This window comes from Miscanthus floridulus, chromosome 18 (assembly GCF_019320115.1).
Source record: "Miscanthus floridulus cultivar M001 chromosome 18, ASM1932011v1, whole genome shotgun sequence".
NCBI lineage: Eukaryota > Viridiplantae > Streptophyta > Magnoliopsida > Poales > Poaceae > Miscanthus > Miscanthus floridulus.
In genome coordinates this window covers 73579556-73585555 of record NC_089597.1, presented here as the reverse complement: position 1 = coordinate 73585555, position 6000 = coordinate 73579556, and the positions used below count along the sequence as shown (strand labels likewise).

General features: G+C 45.8%; 1 protein-coding gene and 1 pseudogene across 1 annotated transcript in view; both read left to right on the top strand.

The window, feature by feature from the left end:
• The first annotated feature begins 1580 nt into the window (after positions 1–1580).
• Positions 1581–4558, top strand: LOC136521456 (uncharacterized; annotated as a pseudogene).
• Positions 1581–6000, top strand: part of LOC136521455 (uncharacterized) — a 178945-nt gene continuing 174525 nt past the window's right edge. Inside the window, exon 1 of the mRNA XM_066515200.1 lies at positions 1581–1674. The gene's annotated coding sequence lies outside the window, so the exon portion shown is untranslated. The remainder of the gene's footprint in view (positions 1675–6000) is intronic.

The following is a 6000-nucleotide window of genomic DNA, read 5'->3' as shown; positions in this document are numbered from 1 at the left end:
TGACCATAATCTAATACCAAAAAAATATGCAGTGAAGCATGGCTGATTCAAAGAAGTCTATTTACTAGTAACTGTAAAAGTGATATTGACTCATGATACTGGTAACCTGTACGTATTTTTTTTTCTAAATTCTAATCATGCATCCATGATACTAAAACAAAGCTGGCAAAAGGTGGCAGATGAGGAAATCAGGTTACTGCAACTCTGCAGGACCCTACCCTGAACTCTAATCTACTTTGTGGAACGAAGATCAATGTTTCATGTTCATTACAGTCTCAAATAGAGCAGACATGATCAAACATATCAGAGCGGGGATCTGAGAAATAAAATATACCTTGCTTTTATGAAGGCCTGAACTGTAAACTCAAGACATGATCAATCAACCAAATCCAGCTATGCTGAAAAACAATATTGCTTTACACCAGAGAAACAATTGTACAACAAGTATTTCTCCAACAGAAAACTGTTTCTAACTGTCTCCCAGGACTGACAGAACCCAAAATCGGAAAGGGCGCTATGGAAACCTATACCAATATAGTTAATCCACTCCAGATTGCAGGATAGAAAAGCATAGCCACTATAATTTTTGTGTTTGTATATGAAAGATTCACTCATCCACATGCACCAGAGCAATTGAGATAAACCAATATCAACAATTTTCTATCTTCAAAAACCGGCACCAGTTTACTCATCAAATTATTTCAGCATCAAGCAGTCGGATTTGCATCTAGAATCTAGAAATAACTAAAGCATAGGAAGCAATAGGGGCAGAGAAGCAGCCGAGCCGACTTGTTCAGCAGCCAAGAAGTCACCTCACCTCCGTGCGGGCTCTCTGGAGTGGTAGGATCAATCGGACAGTGGGCACAACTAGCAGCAGAGGTGTGGGCGTAGGAGGGCCTTGGGCTTCTTCTTCTTCTTGGACGGCACGGGCGCGGAAACCTCGGCGGGCTTGGCGGCGGAGAGGCGCGCTGCGCGCCGGAGGACAGATCCTGGCAACAGATGGATATGAGATGGGGCTCGACGAATCGCTGCTGCCGCTGCCCCGACTCCTCAACCTGCGCCGCCGCCGCCTCTCGGCCCCTCGACAGGACTCCGCGAGGGAGACGCAAAGGGCAGAATTCGTTTCCAGGATCCTTGGGCCGACCCTCTTCCAACGATCCTTCCACCGACTCGGGCCATGGCAACAGCCTAGCCCTTTTACGGGTCAATCCAATCCAACTCGACCCTCTTGTATACATGGCCCATTGACAATCCGTAAAAGTAGGCCCGTAAGTTGGGGGGCCTTTCAGCCCTTGGGTTTACACGATCCATTCCCAGGCGTAGCCCCACTCCTCCCTCATGACTTCCCCGTCTTATCGTCTCCATACCCCGACCGGTCGTGCTAGGGCGTCCTGATATGTGCCTAGACCGAAGGCCAGGCCCGTGGCCTTAAGAAGCACGACATTACGTGCTGGCCCGAGCCGAGCCTTATCGGGCGTGCCACATGGACCCGTGCCATGTTGGGCCGGCTTGGACATCTATACTCGGGATTCGGAAGAATACCGCCCCGGCACGTTGTCCTTGACCATCCCCGGCACGCGGTCCAGCGGCATTCTGGTTCCCTGGAGCCAGCGGCAAGGCACCTCTACGGCGGCTGGTGTCAAGAATGGGGAACGGACGCCTCGACCCAACACGGTTCCTCCTCCCCGTCCTTCCCCCCACGCCGCGGCGCGATGATACAGCTCCTCTTCACGCTGCTAGCGGCGGAGGGCGCCGTGGCGGCGACACTACTCTTCAAGACGCCGCTGCGGAGGCTGGCCGTGCTCGCGCTCGACCGCCTCAAGCAGGGCCGCGGGCCCGTCATGGTGCGAACCATCGCGGCCACCGTGCTTGTCGTGCTCGCATCCAGCCTCCACAGCATGGCCAAGATCCGCGGCCACGCCGAGGGGGAGCTCGACGGCGCCGGGGTCGTGGGGCTCACTCCCACCGACCAGGTCCTTCTTGCGCGACACCTCCTTGAGGCCTCGCTCATGGGTACGCACGCGAGCGTCTCTGGAATCTTGGTTGAATTCATTCACCCTCCTTTCTCTCTCTAATCAATTTGTTCGATCGTCCTGATGCCGTGTGCCGGTGGTTGTGAACTTAAAATGTCAGAGAGTCCATGTGTAAGGAGGGAAATTTCAGAATTTGACACCAATTTCGCGTGCCTCACCTATTAAGAGACTTAATTCGCACGCCTTTCATTAAATTATTTGTCACCAGGCACACGAACTCTTTCAGTTTAGGGGACTTTCTTATTTATATGTCTATTTTATTTTTCTTTTTTTGAATTCTTTCTTATTTACTACCCCCATCTAAATGGATATCTTTGCCCGTAATCTTATATCTCCATCCATGCATAAAAAAGAATCGCCCTGGGGAATTCGCTATTGCTTGCTGCCAAAGAATTGCCCCGGGGAATTCACCGATTGCTTACTGCCGGAATTCATGTTCACTTTGAAGGCATGCAAATTGAGTCCCTTATTCAGTGAGGCACGTGTACTTAGTGTCAAATCAAATTCTGACCTCAGGGTTGATACCTGGTTGGCTCCAGTAACTTAGAGGACTTGGTTCCACTTCAACTAACTATAGGATTTCAGTTTGGAACCTCCTATCCAAACAGGTCCTCGGGATGAAAAATATGTATCACAGCATCTCGAGGCACCAATGAACTGAGGCTGTCTCATTTATCAGCAACGTTTTCATTCATGAAATACTATGCTCTATATAACTTTAATACTATGTTATCTTGTTCTGTATCTTAGTGTGCTTTCATAACATAAATCATTTTGTTCTAGAGACCTCTGTATCATGCAAAGTCAAACATTGCAGAAATTAAAATTCTGAAGAGTTTCACATAGAGTATATTAAAAAAAAATGGTTTCATAAATAATGGAATAAAATTTGGGTTTGCCCAGTTGCCTTTCACTTAAGGTGTTAATAATCATTTCTTATTCCAGTATGGGTGTATAAACAAATGACAGAAGCGTTATTTGGCATGGAAAGTTTTTTATGGCACAGTACCCTTTTTCTGCCATCGAATTCAATATTGAGCGTGTGGCAGATTGTTTGAACATGTCAAGAAATACAAAAATAAGTAACCTTCTTCCTGTTGTGCCCTTATGTTCTCCTAAGTACACTCTGTATCTTCAGTTGTGGCTTAATTATAGAGATACAAATGATCTTACGGATGTTCATAGAGACCTCATCTTTGGTTAGAGCAGAAAATGGACAAAAATTCTCTCAGAATATGGTTGCGTTGATTATTTGTTTATGAATCCTAAATGGTGTCTTCTTCCCACATCCATTTCTTATTTGGTGATGCAGATCATTTGTGTTCTTAATTCTATAGTTGTTTGTTGTTCAGTTGAGATCGATCCTGATTCCTGAGTATGCGTAAACATAGCTTCTTTGTTTGACATCCAAAGACTAAGGGTCCTAGTATGGTTGGATCCCAAGCCCTACAAAAATTGTAGAGGAGACTGTGGAGGTTCAAAATTATTTTACATATCATTATGGCATTATTTCTTACAACTGTTTTTGTGCTAACTATAGAATTAATGAGTTTGGAAAGTTTTTGGGTTACCTTTCCTTGATATTTGCGTCATATGTAGTTTTTTATCATCTTTAGGTTTGTTGATTTTTTTTTTCATATTTCACTCAGTAGCCATTTAGAGATTAAGTTGGTATGTGCTCTCATATCGCGAATGGGCCTCAAGTTGAGTTGGTTAGGTGGCTCTAGTAGCACTTCTCAGGTCCTGGTTTGACTCCCTATGGCAGCAAAATTTAGGCTGGGGTTAAAAAAAAAATCGCATGCCAAAGCACAGGTTTAAGCACGGACCTAGGTCGTTGGTCACACTCACAAGGGTTATGGTGTCGCTATGTAAGGGTGGGCCAGGCGTTCGGGGTTTTTTTCGACCTACGTGAGAAGGTCTTCCCTATCACACAATGCTCGGGGGTTTTCTTACCACCGCAAGACTAGTTTTTTTTGTGCTCTCATATATGCTAACTTATTTAACACTGTAAAGACAGAAGTAGCATGGTCAAGTAAAAAACTAAGGTAAAGGTATCTTCCATGAATCAGTCAAATAAAGACTTTATTCAATCTATGTACTTCCTCATGTACTTAATGCTTTGCTCCTGGAAAATTTGCAAGTTTGTCTTGTGATTTTCTCGCTTTCTTGATCATTTAGATCGCCTAGTTTGTCTAATTCAGATTAAAGTTTTGGGATACGTACTGCCTTTCAATATGTCACAATGAAAAAAAATCACAGCAAAGTATTTGATGTTCATTACACCATTTGTGCAGTTTCGCAAGCAATTTTTATTCACAACATTGCATTCTTTCAGGATACTCCTTATTCCTTGCTTTAGTCATTGATCGGCTCCACAACTATGTCAAAGAAATTCGAAGGCTCAAGAAGAAATTGGAATGCTGTGTCAAAAGAGAATAAGACAATGCTAGAGGAAGCAACACATGGAAAGCCAGAAGAGAGCAAGTCCTGACCAGAAAGACATTTTCGATGCCAAGGATAATTAAGTATGACACGCGCTCAAGGTAAATCTACTCTTGCCCATGTCATATATAAATGTAATTGTGATGACAGGTGAACTTACTCGTTTGATTCTGCATCCACAGAGACTCCTGCCATCACTGCTTATGTCTGAATAGTATGCCGGCCACTGATAATCTCCCATTTGAGAATTAGCATTTGTACATGAATGCTCGGTTACAACGTGCTGAATCTCTTACAGCAGGCATCTGGCCGGCCTAGCGCTGGGTGATGCCCATCTGTAAATACATGATGCTACTGCTTGAAACTAAATGTTAGTCGTGTCCTCGTGTGGCCAAATTTCATAATGCTACCATGTCGGTATTGTTCTCAGTATCCAATGTAACGCTGGTACTGTGAGGACTAAAGACTGAAGATTGTGTTTCTGCCTGAGCAATGCATTTCTGTGTAACACACATGGGCCTCTATCGGCTGGTCTTGCAATGTGAAGTGCCACCCTGACCAAGCCCCTGGCACCCGTGTTTGTGTTATATAAGGTTCCGAGCTCATATTCATTAAGAGGAAGTATGTTTTGGCTGATTTGTTATGAGAGAAAAACACTATTTCGGCTGAAAAAACAAGATGAAAAAGACGGATTATAAGAGAAGCGAACAGGGCAGCCAGGCAAGACAATGGTGCACAAATTAGGTTTACTGAAACTTGTGTTCTCGCATAAGGGAATTCGGGGCATTGGTGGCTCATCGACACCTATATCCATGTACTTTTGCGAAACATACTGTACCTTTGAGAAACAAACCTGCAGTCTAGAGTGTACCCAATTGCCCCGCTCCCACACAGGCAGAGGAGCGTAGCTAGATCTTTGGGGAGGTGGTGTTCGGCTGTGGCGGGCGTGGCCATGTCCTGCCACTTTGTTGGTCTCACCTGTTCAACCTGAGTAGTGGCTGCGGGAATCCCAGCGATCTGGCCTCCCTCACACCTAGGGGCGGATCTAGGGGGGGGGGGGGGGGGCTCCAGCCCCCCTACAGCTGGTGCATCAATGGAAATATGGGGAGAGTGAGGGAGAAGAAGAGGTGGAGGAAAGAAAAAAATGGAGAGAGAGAGAGGAAGAAGAAGAGACTAGCCCCCCTTCAATCCTATTCTGCATCCGCCACTGCTCACGCCAACATGGCCGTCGTCATTGGTCCTCACCCTCGTGCCTCATCCACACGTCAAGCCAGCCACTGCTCCGTGCGTTGACCTTAAGCCTAGAGTCTCCTTCGGGCTAACGAGTTTGCCATTTCTGTAGTGGTGCCGACTAGATGTGGATGCGGTGATGTGCACGAGCTCACGGGTACTAGTCCCACCTTTAGCATTGCTTGGTATGTTTTGCTTCTATGCTGCAATGCTATGGCTAATGTTGTGGCCCTCTTAAGTCTTCACTAGGGATAATGATGGGCTAGGGTTGCTGCTAAGCATATTACTATAGACT